This window comes from Macrobrachium nipponense, chromosome 15, assembly GCF_015104395.2.
Source record: "Macrobrachium nipponense isolate FS-2020 chromosome 15, ASM1510439v2, whole genome shotgun sequence".
Lineage (NCBI taxonomy): Eukaryota > Metazoa > Arthropoda > Malacostraca > Decapoda > Palaemonidae > Macrobrachium > Macrobrachium nipponense.
The window spans coordinates 64,197,552-64,218,157 of record NC_087208.1 but is presented as its reverse complement, the minus strand read 5'-3'; the positions used below and the strand labels follow the sequence as shown (position 1 = coordinate 64,218,157).

The window sequence follows — 20,606 nt, the reverse complement described above, 5'->3', positions numbered from 1 at the left end:
ACTCTCTCTCTCTCTCTCTCTCTCTCTCTCTCTCTTTAATATATATTACGCCATTCATTAAACTTCATATTTTTATTTTATTTATTAGTCACATCTAATTTTATGAATCATCTCTTTCACTAATTCATTAATTCATTTACCATAATTCAACTTATTTAACCTTCACTACGGCGCTGAATGGCCTTCTTGGCCCCAGTGCCTGGGCTTTAAAAGAATATAACACCAAAAGACACTACATCACAAAGCACAAAGAATATGGAAATATTACAGGTGAAGCACTCAAAGAAAAAAATATCATTCTAGCAGAAATCTCTGAAAGGACAACAGTCGGTGTTTACAAAGAAACTTAAGGAATATGATGCCTCTCTCAAAACAAGTTTTTTGATTAGTCAAATCCTTGCAAAAAGACTAAAGCCCTATTCTGATGGTGAGGTAGTTAAAGCCTCAGACAATGTTTCCTGACAAAAAGAAACATAAGCCTTTCAAGATATGCTGTTGCTAGAAGAATAGACAGTCTTTCAGGGAATATTGAAAGTACAATTGCCAAGCGAGTTAGTGCTTTTTCTTCATACTCTGTTGCTCTTGATGAGATTTGTGACACCGCAGACACTGCACAACTGACAGTGTATATTTGGGGAGTTGACAATGACTATAATATTACAGAGGAAATGGCTCTGCCTATGCAAGGAAAATAATGGCACTGTTTGGTAGCACATATATTTGTGAGCAGCTCTTTTCAAAAATGAATCTGGTAAAAACAAGTATAGGTCTGTACTTACTGATGAATATTTGGAATGTACCCTGCGTGTAGCCACATCATCCATACAGCCGCCTGATATTGATGAGTTGGTGTCCCAAATGCAAAATCAACCATCTCACTAGGGTAGCCTTTCATTTGCTCATTAATGGTTAGAAAAATGTCTGTGTTTGATAATTCTTATGTTAATGATCCCAGTTAACCAATAATAAGTAATTATTTATGTTTGTACATTATAATAATATGTACATAATAATAATAAGGTGCGGTAGCCTTTCATTTGCTCATTTATACTAAGGAAAATAATTTTGTTTCAGACACTTCTTATTTTTGTGATCCCAATTTAAATAAAATCAGTAACACTATCTATCTGTATTAGTATAATCTCACATAATATGTCTTCGATCGTAGTAAATAATTTGAAATAGTAAGGTTATGTGGTTCTCGATACCGACAGAGTCGTGACTAGTGGCCCTTTGGGAAAAAAAGGTTGCACACCACTGGTGTGACAGGAGGAATTGGAAGGTAAGATAGAATCAATAGAATATGAACGGAGGTAAGCTAAAAGGAATGAAAAGGTTTTCAGCTAGGGGCCAAAATGACGCTGCAAAGAACCATTTTGATAGATCACAAACGCCCCGCTTAATTTTTAGCTTTTATTGCTGCATACTCTCTGATATTAGACAAATGCAGTGTGTTGTTCTACCAGACTTTTGTCTTCTTTGTCAGAAAGCAATTTACTATAAACAAGGATTCTTGTGTATATATACTACATGACTAAGACGCGAGTTCAATTCTCGGGCATTCCACTGAGGGGTCAGAGACATGCATTTCTGGTAATAAAAATTCACGCTCGATGTGGTTCGGAAGTCACGTAAAGCCGTTGTTCCCGTTGCTGAATAACCACTGGTTCCTTGCAACGTAAAATCGCCATACAAACAAACACATGACTTAGATATTTTGTTCCGATGTCCGAGTCTTTTATTCTGTTTTGGTAGCTTGTAACGTTCAGGAATGTGTTGTCATTTAGAAAAAAGTTGTAGAGCAGTGAATGATTGGGCTATCAGCTGTTTTCTTACAAAGGATAGGCGAAAGAACTTGTCTCTCTCTCTCTCTCTCTCTCTCTCTCTCTCTCTCTCTCTCTCTCTGTTGTTGTCATAATTTCAATTATATATTAATACTTTCGCTGAAACGCTGTCTTTACGTTTTTGTTCGTGATCTTGCTTTCACCAATCGTATGTGATGAAATAGTTGATAACTTCACATATCAGTGACATTAATGTATACCTTGGTCGTGCTTAGAGGGTTATTACTGGTTAAAGAGCTTGTATTATTATTTCTTTACCTTCAAATCTTTCTGTGCGCGCGTGCGTGCCGTAATCTAAGGAGGACTTGATGTAAGTTAATCAGTCGTTTTGAAGTCTTCCGTGTGAATTGTTTGCACATGATTTATTAATTTGATTTATGTTTTTCTTTTATTTCTCATACCCTTCATTTACTACTTACGAACGAACACCATATTCCTGTGGAGCTTGAATTTCAAGTCAATGACACCAATGAGCCTGTTCAATATGAATAGCGAGCGCCTCATTGGCGTGGCCGGCATGGTCTTGGCCTGCCACCTCGTTGGCCGCGAGTTCGATTTTCGGGCATTCCATTGAGGTGTGAGAGATGTGTATTTCTGGTGATAGAAATGCATTCTCGACGTGGTTCGGAAGTCACTCAAACCCGTTGGTCCCGTTGCTAAATAACCACTGGTTCCATGCAACGTAAAAACACCATACAAACAAACAAACAAACCATATGAATGGGGTTATCTTCTGAATAGTAGCAACTCATAGTTGAATAAGTAGAGGGTAAAAAGGGATAAATGATAAGCAAAGAAAAGAGTGGGTTATTTGATTGTTCTCTCACGAGAGATTGATTCATGTGCAAGACTGTAGTGCATTTTGGTACTCTGTCCACGGTACTCGAGCAAATGTTGGCTGCTAGAGAACATTCGATATAGAATCAGTTCCCTGGTTAAGGTAACACACAAAATAAGTATATGTGGTGACCTCTCCAACACCAACAGTTGCTGAGCCATTTTAGTGAAAAAAAGAAAAAAAAATTGTAGGAGGGAATGATAAACGTACGTTGACTGCTCTTCGAAATATAGTTATGAACAAGTAAATTTTGTTCAACCCTGTCTAACTGATCTTTTGATGGAAAAAGGCTTAGTTAGGTTACCATTAATACATGCCACACTATTCGCATTTGTGTATAGAATTTTTATTAGACCAATGAACTTAAAAGAGAATGTAAACCGTTCTAACACTAAACAAAAACTCCAAATCTACTCTTATCAAATTAATTAAAGCAGCTTGCATATCTTCCTCATTTTGTTCACTTTCTCAAGTTGCGCAAGGGGATGTTAATTCATAATTGTTTAAAAGATCGTAGTAGGCTTTTGGTAGTGCAGCTTAATGAAATAAAAGGTTAGGCATTAAAAATGAAACTAGAAACCATATTTCACAAACTCCGCAGTGGAGTGGCTATGAGACCTGTGGCTTTGACATTTCGCTGTACAAAAGAATTGTATTTGATCGTACTAAGCGTTGATGTGCCTACAATACTGACATTGTTTGATTATTGGGAAAATCACGAAGGAGGAGGTGGGTGGCGGCGTTTGGTAAGTGAATGAGAAGAAATTGATGTGGTAAATGCTGAAGAATGAAATGAATGCGTGAGATATTGGTGAGATGCTTAGCTTACATACAGAACTTCCCAGATCTCTTAATACAATAATAGTAACTGTATTATTATTATTATTATTATTATTATTATTATTATTATTATTATTATTATTATTATTATTAAGTAGATGAACTCTGTACTTATGGAACTATGCCACGGGTTATTTACATGAAATACAAGCTTCCAAAGAATGTGATGCTCATTTGTAAGAAGTAGCAAACACCAATGGAGAAATGCATGAAGAAAGGATCATTTATAAGAAAAGAAAAAATAAATGATCGAATTTATATATGAATAGATAAAGATTTAAGTAAACGATAAGCAAATGATAAAATTAAAGGAGAATAACCTTAAGAATAGTGGTTAATGAATAATGGGGTTTTGTAGATTCCGTCGAAGCTCCGAAGGATTGACATCATTTTGTGGTGAAGTGCTACTGTGATAAGAGAGTTGTCGATTCCATATTTTTCTTTCTTTCATTTATAGAACCGCAGGATACTATTCTTTCCAGGCAGCTTCTGGTTACGTTTAATGGTGGAGTACCAGTTTAAGAAAATGGTTTGATTAGGTTCATAAATCAGGCTAAGGTCATTGGCGCTCAGGGTCAGCGCTAGAAATATTTCTTGGTGTCACTCAACAGCTTTAATATATAATATATATATATATATAATAATATATATATATATATATATATATATATATAGATTATAAATAATATATATATAATATATATTATATATATATATATATTATATATATATATATATTGTGTGTGTGTGTGTGGGTAGAGCTGTCAGTGCATGACCCCTTCGGCCCCTAGCTTCAACCTCTTTCATTCCTTTTACGGTACCTCTGTTTATATTCTCATCCTTGTTATTCACCCTCTTCTAACGATTGCTTCATGGTGCAACCTCGAGGTTTTCTCCTGTTACAACTTCCAAAACCATTTTACTCTCACTTTCCCATTCAGCGTTGAATGACCACATAGGTCCCAGTTCTTGGTCTTTGGCCTAAATTCTATATTCCATTCCATTCCTAAAGACAACACAAGAGTTGTCTTTCATGTGATGAGGAATACAACTTTAAAGTGCAGTGATCAGCAATTCGTTGATGACGTACTTGCCATTCTGTCAAATTAAGAAGATCCATATCGCCTAGTTTTTCTTACGACCGAAAGATTGTGTGCTTCTAGTGTCAACGGTTAAGTGTTCCAATTTTCTCGTCTTGGGATGGCATTGTGCGAAAACAGAGTAAATTTGAAAGGGTTTTTGTTTGTCAATTTCATCTCTTCCTAAATTAGTGTGTAACTTGCTTTCTCATGAAGTGTTAGTTGCGGCGGAAGTTTATTGGAGCAGGCAAAATTCTGTGCACAGAAATAACAGTTCCAAATGTTTTGTGTTCATAAAGTATGTTCATGAAATCTTTTAACCTAATCACAGACACACTTGGACTTCTTCCCTCCTACTGAGGCCACTGCCGCTCGCACCGGACTCCTACCGTTTGCCCGAGACAATAGAGCATTGATTTTTCGGAATGAGGTTGTAATCCCTCAGGCAAAGGGACATATTGGAGTGGAAGTTATAAAGAATTCATCTGATAGATGTTCTTCATAAGGTTTTGCTAAAGGTTCTTGTCTAGGAGATCTGTACATTATATTTCCCAGGCCAGGATTCCCGATTTCACTATAATTCTATTTCCATAAAAAAAAAACTTCCCATAGTTTTACCTGTTTTGACCTTGGATATTACTCCTGAATTCGTTCGGTTACAAGGTACAGAGAGAGGCTCAGCGCCTCAGTCAGGGTGTTGCAGGGCTACCAACCTCTTCTCGATTATTGACTTACGGTTTGGCAAAGACGACGGCTTGTAACATTCACTACACACACAGTAGAAGATTTTCTTAAGAAATTACTTTTATTTTTTTTTGCCGGAAATAGTTAGTTCATAGTGCAAGTGAAAACATTCAGAAAATGTTACTGAAATGCTCTATACTTTTCTACTGCGCATTTAATTTATTTCTGGCTATTGTGTAAGGTGCACAAAATAACCTTGAGATAATGGCCATGCAACACAACCCTTTCTTAAAAAGTAGGCATTTGGCACCAGTGCCCTTTTTTTGTGGTTAATACTAAGAGCAGAAAGGAAAATGATAAGTAGTCTTTAGTAGTCATCAAAGTATTTGCAGCGTAAAATATTGAAAAAGTAATAAAACCAACAGACTAACTGAATGCCAAATTCAGTCACACTAGTGTTGCGGTTGTTGGTAGTACTGGAGGGTTTCATAAGTGAAGAGGGGATTGTGTGTTAGTGTATTGGCTGGGGCGGGGGGCCGGGGAGGGTGTTGGTGGCTGGAGGTCTTACCGGCAGGGAGCTCTGTGATGATGCCATCGGCTGTTCGTCTGATTTTCCCAGCGGTGTTGGCTAGTGTTGAATAGTGTTGCTATTATGATAGTGAGACTGTGACATTACCTACAGTTAATATTTCTTGCTTTCCTGCGGAATAATCGTTGATAAGTTTGAAAGGATTTATGAAAGAGGGTGATTTATTATCAAAGTGAATTTTGAAATTTTCAATTACTTCATTACATTGTAGTCACTTTCAAATGATGATAATATCCTTGTGTAATGGAAACCATTATATAACAACGAGGTGGATAAGGAACTAAAACCTTTATTATTATTATTCGTTGCTGCCTGTGTGTTGTGTCTATGGCAACACTAGCTCGTCATCTGGCAAGTGAGTGTTGCCGTCTGGGTGGTCGTGACCTGCGTACTCTCATCTCGCCTTATTGGAGACATCACAATGGAATTCTCTGTTTAAATTGACTTCTTAGGATGTACTGAGTTACACCTCTGTAAATGTTCTTCGTCCTCTAAAGCTTTATGTATTAAGCCATACTTCAGTAACGCTAATTTACTTTGAAAATGTGCAATGTGGATTCAGTTTGAAAATAACTTGTAAAGCCCAGTAGTATCATTTCAGTAACTTACAGTAGTCATATTAAAGCTCTTGAAAGAGAAAGAAAGAGTGCCTAATACCAGCATGTGCCCTTTCTCCGAAGGTGTCAAAGGGAATAAGATGCCCGGTGTGGACATCGGACCAGAAAGATGAAATATATGGCTGATTGGTATCGCCATAACCATGTTTCTTTTTCTCTCTGATAAAGGGCTGGAAAATATTCTAGTTTATGGCTTATTTCAGGAGAGATGCATAGACAAGGTCACTTGATTCGTGCTCTCTCGCTTTCTTATTGTTAAATTTATATGTCATTTGTTTTGTTGTACGCTTTAATTACTGAATCACAGTTGGCAAAACTACATGCTTAAGTATCAATGCTGTTGTTGTTATCGTTCAGAAGATGAAACCTATTCAATCGAACACACACACGGGCCACTGACATGAAATTCAAGCTAACAAAGAATATGGCGCTCATTAGAGAGTAAGAAGAGGTGGTGGTAAAGGGAAATACAGAAAGAAGAGATCTCACTTATTAGAATAAAAAAAAAATAATAAATATTATATTTAAATGCACTTATGCAATAAGTTCGTGTTTACTATCAGGGTTGATTAATTAAGGTCATGTCAGTAAAATCTGGAGGCACCACAATTTGTCCAATATTTATTCAAAGATCATGTTCGATTATTAGCCTCAGACAAACACTTGATGGAAATTAAATTGTGTGAATTAAAAAGTATTGGTTTTTTCGTTTCAGCTGTTCTCATTTGTACTGAATGTTGTTTCCAACCAACCTACATGTAGCTCGTATTTGAATGTATTTTCAGGTAATTGGTTACTGCGCTTAAAGGGAAGTCATTACTGGATTGCATTTTTAGAGGTTTTTCAATCATAAAAATGCATCTTCATACGTATTACTTTCTGGCCCCGTATTATCATTAAAGAATATTGTTCAAGTCAATTTATGACAGACAAATAATGGGCATTTGTTGAGAAGGCAAATAAGACTTCATGTATGTTTAATATGGCGCACTTTTTTTGGACTACGAAGTGCCGTGCTCAGCATACTTTAACTGAAGTAGTGGTACGGCACTGGTGTCATGGTCAGTCTTAAATCCAAGGTTCAGAGGACTTTAACCTGTAACCTGTGTCTGCAATCCTTTGGATATTGCCCATATTCTGCTCAGTATACTCGTACGTATTGTAAAATGCAGTTGAATGGTTTCATTGTTAGTGTCTTGTACATTTTAAACTATACGCATTTTCTATCTGTAATTGGAGTGTTTGCCCCTTCTTTTATGACACTTTAATATTCAGACACAACAAGCACGAGATACACAACAAATAAATGATACCGAAAATAGATATATCTTTTTGTGGTTTGTATAATAATGTATGAGATGCGGCCCATGAAACTTTAGCCTATCGTTTATGTAGTTGCCAGAAGCACTATTATGGGTAAGTTAACCATAAATAAAATAAAAACTACTGAGGGAAGAGGGCTGCAATTTGGTATGTTTGATGATTGGAGGGTGGATAAATCAACATACCAATTTGCAGCCCTCTAGCCTCAGTAGTTTTTAAGATCTGAGGGCGGACGGACATACAAAGCCGACACAAGTTTTCTTTTTCAGCAAACTAAAAATTTGTTTGTATGTGAAGTACTGTACAATAAATTGATAAGAAGGCTATCAGTAGTTCTGGCCTGTTGTCATTCTTCAGTGGATGTATTCCGGGTATATTTTCATTAACTTCTGTAGTTTCAACTCACACCTACGATTTGGTGGTTTAAGGAGTCAGGTGCTGTTCCCTCGACTGCGCACACGACCTTGTGATTGCGAGGAATGACCACGATCCACGAAAGCTCTTTCGACCCCATAACTGTAGGGAAAACTGACGAAGGAGAAGGCCGACGAAGACAGTCTGTAGTGACGTCATAATCCTTAGCTCAAACGTGGTCGAACCAAAACAAATCTTCAGTATAGCTCTTTCTCATCAACGTCCAGTCCAACTCCAGAAACATTGTTTTCTCCTCAAATCTATATTGTTTACATTCATTCACACGTTGAAATGTTAAACAAATGCTCCGTATTTGGGCGTTTCAACACTTGCCTATCAACAAAAGGGTCGAACGTAAAGTATCAGTTTCCCAAAGGAAAAACGTTGCAGAGACCTTATTTGCTCTGATCACTTAAACCCTGAGGATTATAAAGACTATGTCAAGTCGCTTTCACCAGGAATGCAGAGGCCTAAAAATTTTCGGCTACTAAAAGCATGCGCCGTGCCAACACTACTACCGAATGATAAGGTGTCATGGGTCAGTTATGTTTTGCATGGGGTGTTTCAAAGTGACAAGTGTTGTTACTCGTAACACCACTTTGTAACAAAACACTGTTACAAACATCAACGATGTAGTAGAGGTAGAAGCATAATGATGATAGCATTCGCGTTAATAATTGCAAACGTAAGATCATGTACTTCTGATGGAGCAGTTGGAGCGAGGGTGACCGCGCCTGCTTGGTTTAGCTTTGGCCTTTCGGTGGTAGTGGTACCCTCGTGGAAGCCCTTTTTGCCACAGCCCGTCAGTTGGGAGTGAGAGAGCGTGGCTGTCCGCCCTCTCTTGTCTATCTCCCAGTTTTCTCTTTCGGTGTTGCGCTCTACTTCGCTCGCTCGACGTCGTCGTCAGAGACGATCACTTTTGTAAGTATTCCCAGATCACTACTTACCCCTTCGGAAGTCAGGTCAGGTGATTGTCTCGTTGGAAACGAGGCTGTTCGTGTTGCGCATGCGCACGACGTCGGATGCTGCGTTTGCGGCTGAGGGCGGGAAGATAGCCGGTGCAGGTTGATGAATATAGATAAGATATTTTCCCGCGAGGTTGTTTTTGTTCTTTGGATTCCGTTTCAACGGGCGATTTTCACGATCGAAAAATAATCAAACACTTTCAAGATTTCAACATTTGGGTCATATTTTTAAGTGTAAATGTAATGTAATTTTGTCATCTGGCGGATGATGGCAATGTTTGGGGGTACAGCAGCTAAAGCTTTGAATTGAGCTGTTGAATGTTGATGATGGAGTTGGCTGCGTTCGAGCTGACGGCGAAACACTCGTAGTTTTGCCTCTTTGGTTCCGAAATTTGGAATGGATGGCCATCTCGACCATAGTTTATTTTAAGCGAAGAAGTTTGTGCCTTTTATTGTGATATGGTTAAAAAAAAATAGGTATTCATGGTTAGAAGGTCCTGCTGTTTATACTACGGGGAGAGTGGTTTAGCAATTGAGGTGAGGAAGTACACCACCATATATATATATATATATATATATAATATATATATATATATATATATATATATATACATACACACATACCTACCTACCTACCTACCTACCTACACACACACACACACACACACACACACACATATATATATAATATATATATTATATATATATATATATATATATATATATATATATATAATCATCGAACAGACTTTATACGTCTGCTGTTAATTAACACATTCTCAATATATTTGTTTTAACCATGATATGTAAAATAGAAAAGAAAATGTTTAATAACAAAAGCCATTTAAAGTGACAAAGAGTTGAGCGGCGCGAAAGACCATTTTTAAAGAACCTTGAAAATTTCGGCGTCGTCTGTCGCCAGGGAAACGTTGGTTGGAAGCTCCCAGCTCTCAATGTACCGCGAGACCTTGGCGGCGCAACCCGGCAGGCAGCGCCAGATGCTCTTTCCGTTGAACGTTGGATTCACGTGTTGGTGGAAATCATCTGTTTCGTCTGTGGCCAGTGCACAGGTAGGCTGCTGTTAGCCGGAAGAGGTCCGGCGATTGTGTTACAAGTGGATGTGTTTCAGTGGTGCAGGGCGAGTGGCTAATTGTTTTGTTGGAAAGCCCAATGAAGCTTTGGAAAATGTAAAGCATAAGCCTTAGTTTTTTTTTAAAGAGAGATTATTCATCATATTTTGTGTTGAAGTGTTACCTATACTCAGTGTGATCCAGTGTGGGGCAACGGCCGATGATAGTGGTGAGTGGTACCATTCAAAAACGGAATTTGTGGGTGCTAACCAAATAATTGGTGGGGATTCTAGTTAATGATGGTTTGGTGCCTGATCACAGAAAAGGACACTGATTAGAAGCATGAATCCAGTTTTAACAATTGAGTCGAAGATCAAGAGTATGAAGATTCCAGCGTTTGGTATCGAACGAATAAGTGTTTATATTTTGATTGTGTAGTGGCGTGGTATCAACAAAATTTTAAAGGTTAAGGTCGGGCAGTGTTTACATTATTCTCCTGACCTTGAGAGTGGATTGACCCGAAGCTCGACGTAACGTGAATGTCTCAATATTTCCTGGAGTGCTGCCACGATAGAGATCGATAGGACAAAGGCGTCTTCCTTGAGTGGGGATGGATAATTCAACCCGAGTTTTCCCGGACAGAAAATGTCCAGTGAAGGAAGTGCGTATACTTGTTCAGAGAAGATGATGACCCCAACTACAGTGCCCCCTTCTCTAAATGAGAGTCACTCAAGGCCGTTTCGAAATTATGAGGAATACCGTGAAACTGAAGAACTGGTGATAAAAAAAGTGTTGTAGGTGTTAACATGGAAAAAAAGTCAGTGATACGGAAAAAACTAATAAAATATTCAAGGTCAGAAAGACTGCTGTTTAGGTATACTAAGAGGGAGAGGCTATAGCATGTGGGGGAGTATAGAATACCGTATGTATGTATAATATATGTACTGTATATGATATATTTATACATTACCAATCACCTCTAGATATGTATGCATTTGTAATGGCCACAATACCCCCTTACCGCCTCGTTTCTTCCCACTTTTGAATACCCATAGGGATCACTACAAAGCCTAAAATCCAAAATTGAAGAACCCAGTGAAGAAATTCTGATGCCCGACCTGTTAAGATTCGATCCCGCTTCTGGAATGTCAAAACAAAGTAGTGTGGTCCGGTGGATAATGTTACCACGTTCTGATATTCCGGATGACATTATATCATCCTAATATTCCGGATACGGGTTCGAATCTTGCTTTAACGTCAGAATGTAAATAGTGAGTGGTAGTATATATATATATATATATATATTATATATATATATATATATATATGATATATATACACACACACACACACACACACACACACACACACACACACTTTCATTCTCCCTGTGTTTTGCATGTGTACATATACAAATCACAAGTCAGTGATTATATAATTATATATATCTATATATATATATATATATGATATATAGTAGTACTATACATATACAATACATTAATATATATAGTATGTGTGTATATATATATATATATATATATATATATATATATATATATATATATATATATATAATCACTGACTTCTGTGATTTGTATATGTACTTGCAACACACGGAAAATTAAACAGTGTAAATCCTGACGTCGTTCTTGTCTGTAAATCCTGACTGGTTCTGTCTGTATCTAGGACTTTTTCAGAGGACTGATACATGAAAAAGGAAATTCACAATATATATATTTGTGGAAGGTCGACAGTACAAACGAGAGAGTTGGGGGGGGGGGGTTTATATTTACAATATCTGATGTAAGTAGGCAGTACAAACATGTGATAGAAAATGTACAGTATTATTATGCAAGGTAGACAGTACAAACACGAGACAAGATATTAACAATATCGTGCTAGGTGAACAGTACAAACGAGAGATAGGAATCTACAATACATGAGCTAGGTGGAAGTACAAGCGACAGAAATTTACAACTACTTATATATATATATATATATATATATATATATATATATATAGATACATACACGGGGGGGGGAAAGGGGGACAAAGAAACGAACATACAGATCGTTTGAAACCAAAATAGTCAGACCTATACTTTTTCTATGCAATTATATTCAGACCTTTTCCGTACACGTTTTGCATATTGCTTTTGAAATTAATGGATCTCGTTTATACCTACTGGGACTGCTATTTATATTGTTGCAGAAGCTTTATATATATATATATATATATATATATATATATATATATATATATATAATAAATTATTAATTTGTATATTTCTTTCATTACCTTATTGGAGTAAGCTATACCCTACTTTACTTTATATATTCCTTTCATTACCTTATTGGAGTAAACTATACCCTACTTCAATAAACTCTCTTCTTTGCCCTTGCCCATTGGATTTGAGATCGTTTTCACTAACATGTACGAAAATTCCTTTGTTCAACTGTGCATATGTACATTTTTTTCTGTACAACTCTCCAAAGATTTTCAAGTTCCACCAACTAAAGTTGGACGGGGCGTCATGGAACTTGATTTTGTTCTTAAATATTGTTCTTAAATGCTACATTTACTGCAAAATTCTCAAGTAAATGGGGGAAAGAACATCTTTGATGTTATTTGCCATACGGCGGCACTAGCAGGGTTTTTGTATTGCAAGTTTCTATTTGTTTCATAATATGTTTTATAATTAGTGTAAGTGCGTAACGACTTTATAATTAGTGTAAGTGCGTAACGACTTTATAATTAGTGTAAGTGCGTAACGACTTTATAATTAGTGTAAGTGCGTAACGACATTAAAAAATGGATGTGAAAAATGATTTCTTAGATTAGTTATTGTTTTGGGCAGAATAAAAGTATATACGTATACATAGTCTGAAATACTGGTAGGTTTTCTGTTCACAGTATATGTAAACCACTACTAGTTCAGTTTTTTAGGCACCAAAATAGGTGGACAGGTTGGGGGAGGGAGCAGACCACAGACCTAGAGGATGTGGACGAATAGCTGCGCTGTTTAATAGCGGTTATTTAATTACGTTTATATGGTTAGAATTTTAATTGCCTGCATTCTTTCGGGTCGTTATGAGTTGTAAGGGACGCATAATTAAATTTTAATTGTATTAGTTTTGGCGGACTTCCATCGTGTTAGATATATTTATATAAAAAATGTAGAAATGTATATTTATATAAAGAATGTAGAAATGAATAGAAATGAGCTTGCACTATCTGAAGAAATTGAATGAAATATGCCTAGATCCCCAGCATTTGGGCAAAATACTTGTGTGACGCGAATGTACTTGCTTAATTGGAGGGCATTTGAACATTTAAAATAGAAAATAAAGATATTGATCGTTTTTATAACATTTGCTAATGCTTTTCTTAGTGAAGAATATTTCATGATATTTTACTTGATCAATCTTATATAGTTATTTATTACAGGTTCTGATAGGAGGTATTATATGTGTTAATACCGTATTAACATTCATCGTTTGAGTTTACTTCAGTGTTTAGTTCAGTATTTCTTATGGATGGGTAGTACTCATTCCGTGAAATGCAACGGAGATAGTTGTATAATCATTTCCGGGTCGTATAAGATGTTCGTGGGCCATTAATTTCTAATATATATATATATATATATATATATATATATATATATATATATATATATACATACACACACACACACACACACATATATATATATATATATATATATATATATATATATATATATATATACTTGATTATGTATGTTTATATATTATCTGTAGCCATACATCTTTTCTCTCCCAACGGTTTAAAGGGAAGTTTTTAAGTTCCATGTGATTATTCAGTCAGAACCTTTTTTGGTTTTACTTAATGTACTTCGTCGATATACACATATATATATATATATATATATATATATATATATATATATATATATATATATATATTATATATATATGTGTGTGTGTGTGTACGTGGTGTACATGTATACATATATATGAGTCATCACAATACCGTGATTCGTATCCATACATAAGAGCTAGAAATGTCCTTTAATATCATATTCGCATTCGCTCTACCTGGGAATTAATATTTTCATATAATACAAGTGCACCTAATCGGTAGATCTTGGAGGCATGTGCCTCAATTAGGGAACAATGCGATATAGGCAAACTGCGGTAGAGACCGTGAGTCAAACGAACGAGCTGACTGTCATGCCCACGGCTGAAGAAAACTATAAATAGTGTTCTGCGCGCGCTTAGGGCAGGCTGGGGTATGTTCATTTGTTTGTTTTTGTGGGGTGGGTGTGTGAAACCCGTGACGTCACGGCATTCTCTCGCGCTCTGATAACGCTTGGTAACTCATTTTTGGTTGTATCTCATATTCTGAATATCTCGTTGCTATTAATCGAACTCGGTGCCTGACTAGAACTGATGTCAAAGGGGGTAACTATAAGAAAAATAAAAACAAAAATAATTACAAACCGTAAAAAGATGGGCAAATGAAACATCTGCTACTACCTACCCTCTATCATTAACTGGGTCGCAGAATGGAGATTGGTGTACATCATTTTGTACAAACCCTGTAAAAGTACTAAGAGTACGGACGCACTCTTATCATAGACTTTATTTCTGAAGATATCTTTGTTTATAAATACAAATTTAACCCTGCATATATGTGCATGTATGCGTATTCTGTTATCAGTTCAGAAATTTTAAACTTTGTAATTGGTTCTAAATGGAGCAAAATACTTATATGTTGGTGTTTTCATTGTGTCTTTGCCTGATGTTAAAGGGGTTTCCCCCATGGTGATCATCGATATTCAGAAGATGAACTCTCTTCGTATGGAACCAGTCCATCGGGACTGTCGACTTAAAATTCATTAGAAAGAAGTAACAAGGAGTTAAAGGGAAATACAGAAAGAAGAGGATAACTCGTTAGAAAATTAAAAATAAACAAATGAGTATAAATATATAAAAATGTAAGTAAATTTGTAAAATATAAGGAGAATTGTAAGAGGGTAGTAATGCTTTGCATCTTAGCTTGTTTTTTCAAACTTTTACATTACATTCAGTATTCTTAGAGTGATTCCTCGTTATATTTCATTAATTTTTCTTTTCCTTGAATTGTGTGACTCCGGAAATTACGTTCATCAGGAACTCTTGGTGTAAAAACATTTGCTTGGGAAACCACCTCCAGCATTTTCGTTTAATGATGCCTGTTTTTTATATGGAAACAAACAGCATTGCAGAGAGGCTTAGTTCTCTTCTTAGGCCTTTGTGATCTTTATCGGCGATAGAGCTTCATTATCAAGGATGCAAGGGAAGGGGTTTGGTGGCAGTGTCATTATTGCAGGTGCTCATGGTGTCAGTATCATTATTCCAGGTACTAATTTATTAATATTTTACTTATATCCTATCAGTGAACTGTGTTTTCCCGGTAAATAGGACCCTACTCTTATTTGATGAAAAACTGCTGGATGGGCTGAGCATGTGGATTTTCCAGCTTTTGAAGCAGTGCACTAAATGTCTGGTTCTTCAACTTTGCTAACTCGCATGATTTATGGAGTATAGTACGTAGTTCATATTTCGTTGATGAACTGAGGTGTTCGATATCATGAAATAAATTTGAAGGATTCGTTTTCTCAAGCCCAGAATGAGTCTTTAAGTGTGATACTGAGAGATCCTAACGTTTATTTATTTATTTTTTTTATTGGGGAAAAACCTTAGTGCACCTGCGCTTAACCGTACATTACCAGACCTGCAAAATATTTTTTAATATTATAACTTACAAATGTGGACATGTTTGCTGAGAGAGAAGACCAATTCGATGCTAGATAAGTAAAGAAAATCGCGATAACTTAGCTTTTATTGATGACACTTAAGAGCAATGGATTGTCAACTACTATGAGATTCAGGGCCTCTGTAACACGGTTTTTTCGCAATAACTTTTTATCTATGCGTTTCATAAATATAACGCTTATTCAGAATACACATTATATCTACACATAAATTTTGACTGTATTATGCATTACGTAGGTTGAATAAATTTGGTACTTATAATGTAAAAGTGACTTTTTTTGAAGACGAGCCAACTTACTCAGAGAAAAGGTTTCGAACGCACTCGTTACGTTACTTAATGACAGCATTTCTTCCCTCTTTCTCGATGGATGATTGGCTATACGTAACGAAGGCTAGACCTCTGGCAACAATGACATGAAAATTTAAATACTAGCAAAGCAGTACACTTTTATGAACTGTGAAAGCTCTACACTGATAATTGTCATAATGAACAAACCAACAAAATGTTAATAAATACAGAATCACTTCGATTATTAGTATAACTCCCAAAATAAGTTTCCTAAGAAATTACAGTCTACTTTATAGGTCACAATCAGATTGACAAGATGTAGGGAATAGTTGGTAATTTTCAAAAACATAGTAGACAAGCTTGATTTGATAACTGCTATATCCATTGTCAAGCAATTTCTATTTATTGGCTATCTACCTATTTACTGAAAAAATAGCTGGTACCGTATTTTGGCTTTAAACCTTCACCAATAATTATCGTCAGAATGATGACTTCATGAGGCTCTACCCACTTTGGCCTCGTTATAATTCAGGATAACATTAAAGGCTATCATGGGCATTGTTGGATTAGAAAATTTAAATTCTGGCTATAAAAACTAATTTCTCGAGTAGTTGTAAAAAGTGATAAATGATCCTCAAGGATCCCAGCAGTTGGCCTAAACGTTTAATTCATGTATATTACTGTTATTGCTAGTACTGTTGCGCCACTACTGCTACAGTAGTATTACTACGCTAGCACAGATACCCCACCCACATCTATGTATCGTTCCGCCATTCATGAAGTCTTTGTCATTACCACGGACTTTCTCTTGACTGTATAAAGTTGCAAGTCGTAAGACAAATGCAGTTTTGCAACCACGGGGACTATTCCAAATCCTGATAGCCATTCTTGACTGCTATGGGCTTCAGAGCCGATGGAAAAAGGTGGATGAGTTTCTGTCTGGTGGATGGGCGGGGCAACATTTCGGCAAATGTTGTTTACCTTGCTTACATAATGAATGTTTTTCGACTCTTGGCTCGTAATCATTGGCCATGGCGTCGGCTGGATAATTTTTACTCTATAAAAAAAAAAAAACTATTGGGTTTAGGTTATTGATAATGCTGACAAAATTTGTGTGTGGTTGTAAAATATACATATGTCAACTTTCACCTACATCCGATGCTTTGATAAGGAGCAAAGTCCAAAAAACCGTGTTACAGAGACCCTGAATCTCATAGTAGTAGCTAATCAGAGACTCGGGGACCTTTTCGAATTCATAAGTCGACAACTGTACGGCTGATGAAGATCTGTATTAACTGCTTGAGACAGTTTGTTCAAATGGTTATATCCTGGAGCAGGGGCGGGCAACCTTTGTAAAAGTGCAGCCTCAAACTGGTAAATGTGATAGAAACTTTATAGGCTCGTGCCAACCCGGTAATCGTTTAGGGACATCAGCACTCGGTGTCGTTCAAATCGTGTTTCTCTCTCTCTCTCTCTCTCTCTCTCTCTCTCTCTCTCTCTCTCTCTCTCTCTCTCTCTAGATGCTACACCATTAAAAGATGTTAGTTAGCATCCGCAAAAGCGTCGACAATAAATTATTTCAGTTTTGAGATCAATCATTAGTGAATCAACTTTTTCCATTACATTGCAAATCTCAATCCCATAAATATTTTATTGACTAAAACGCAATAGAACAATATAAGATTAAAGATATTCGCTTCCTGACTTTAATACCTTATGAATGATGAATTATAACTTACAGCGGAAATGTCATTTTTTTTTATTTTACATAAAAAACTGGATATTAAGGAAACTCCAAATCTTTACCATTTTTAGCAGAAAATAAAGCTTCAAAAGTGGAGAAGAATTGTTGTCGCCTGTTGTTTATTTACCATCAGTAAGTTGTTGTACCGATGCATAATGGAAGAAAGATCATTGAACAGAGTTTATATCTTATAGCCTTGAGAAAGGCGTCCACCTGGCAAATGATGTAACACACACACACACACACACACACACACACACACACACACACACACACACACACACACACACACACACACCTCTCTTCCCCCGTAGCCAAAGCAACATTGGTCTTTATTCATGTATAAACAATCTGGGAATTTAACCATTTAATTTTTTTTTTTTTTTTTTTTTTTGTTAAATAGGCTTACAGGTTATTTCTGATTAGGGTGTTTCTCACATGACGCTCCAAATTAGGGGGGTTTCTTCAAGGAAGGTTTAATAGCATCATATAGAATTAAGGGGTGTTGTTGGGATTCAGGTGTAATCTTGAACTTTATGGTTATAATAGTCTGACCACAAGAGTTTCTGTATGTAGTGTGAATGACAGCAGCCCAAACTGCCCATATATCAGTAAATGAAGCCTTGAAATGACACCACAACCAAATGAATATCTCGATGAAATATTTCAGATTATTATATATAGTTTAGCCTCGAAAGTGACATTGAAAGTGAAATTGACATAGTCCTATGTTGCTCTACTACAAAAAAACGAAAAACTCTAGTTAGTGGATACCATTTTGGGCAGATTGCTTGTCATTTGCCGTCATTATGGCAAATAAAACGAAAAGGACTTTAAAGAGAGACAGGTTTCAAAGGTTGCTAAAGAGAGAGAGAGTGCGCGAAGTGCAAGACGAAGGGACAGGGAAAACTGCCATAGAACAAGGGGTACCAGTCACAAATGGAGAAATAATTGACCCCTCAGGAACTGCAGCCAGCGAAAGCGAAGACACCACGGTTCAAAGTAAGTTTGTAATTTTTTTTTTCATTCAGTGGTTTCTTTTTTTGAATACAGGCAATTCATGATGCCTGCATTTTCATTTTATAGTCGGTTTATATGTTTTTCCCATGGTTATTATTGCAGTGGCTACATCAGCTAATTTGATTTTATAATTCTCTCAAGTTTTCTTAATTCGATTTTTGTGCTGAAATGTACCAATGATTAAGAGCTACAAGGTGATATGTGTGTAGTCAGACAAAAAGTAGGATCCAGGGGTTATCCTCCATCAGATTCTGTGACCTTGTCACAGCATATGTTGCGAATTGGCTGGCATGACCTTGCTATAAATTGTCTGGTTATTGCAGGGCTTAAAATTTTGCTGCTGCATCCTTGCCAATTGCCTTGCTGGCAGGGAAGTGACACCTGCCCTGCCCCTCATGTGGTTTCAGTAGCAGTAATGGCACTTTTGTGGGTCTCCTATGGTGTTATATAGGAAGAATGTCTTCTTGCGTGACTTTCAGGGACAATGTGAGGTGTGATATGTGCAGTAAGTATCTTTGTTTAGCCAGACTACTGAGCTGATTAACAGCTCTCTTAGGGCTGGCCTAAAGGATTAGATATTTTTACGTGGCTAGGAACCAATTGGTTACCTAGCAACGGGACCTAAAGTTTATTGTGGGATCCGAACCATATCATATCGACAATTGAATTTCTATCGCCAAAAATAAATTCCTCTGATTCCGCGTTGGTAGAGACGAGAATCTAACTTCGGGCCACCAGATTGGTAGGCGAGCGCGCAAACCACTCTTCCAACGAGGAACTGTGATGTGTGTAGAGCAAAAACCACTTGTCCAACAAGGAACTGTGATATGTGTAGTGCCAAGATTCACTGGTGGTGTCTGGGTTGCACTTTTGATAATGAGAGCAACTATGTGTTTTTGCTCAGGTGGAATGGTGCCATAGGTTGCTTTGTAGAGCCTCTTAATGACACCTTCTTGGATTTGACACAATATCTGTTGCAAAAGTTGCTCTGTAGTCATGCCAACAGTTCCCTGGCATCCTCGGAGGAGGCACAAGAATTATTACTCCATTTTTATCTTATATGGTTTAGATGAGGTAACTTCTCATCATATGTTTTTGTGCTTCTTGTTTTTGAAGTAAGTAAGATTAATAGTCTAATCTGCGTGGGAGGGGTTACACTTTTGTCAACAGTATCCAAACGGTTTGTTCATAGTCCTGATATTTGGAGCCTGTGACCCCTGTTGATCATGATCTGGAATGTCATCCCGGGTTAAGGCTGTACTATTTTACAAATGCATTCTTTATTTCTTTGTCAGTGTAGTGGGTGTAATTCCTCTGCTGTCCAAAAGTTTGTGACTACTGTACAACTATGGGTGGTGTATTAGGGAGGACAGTTGGAAAAAGCTGTTTTTATTTTTTTTTCTCATAGGTATTGTATGTATACTGCTAGTTGCAGAATTTTTTTCTAGGCACAGTCTTCTTTTATTTACATGAAATGCTGTCATACAT

General features: G+C 36.7%; 1 protein-coding gene across 5 annotated transcripts in view; it reads left to right on the top strand.

The window, feature by feature from the left end:
* Positions 1–20,606, top strand: part of LOC135195020 (activating transcription factor 7-interacting protein 1-like) — a 249,497-nt gene that overhangs the window by 190,114 nt on the left and 38,777 nt on the right. The gene's annotated exons all lie outside the window — the stretch shown is intronic.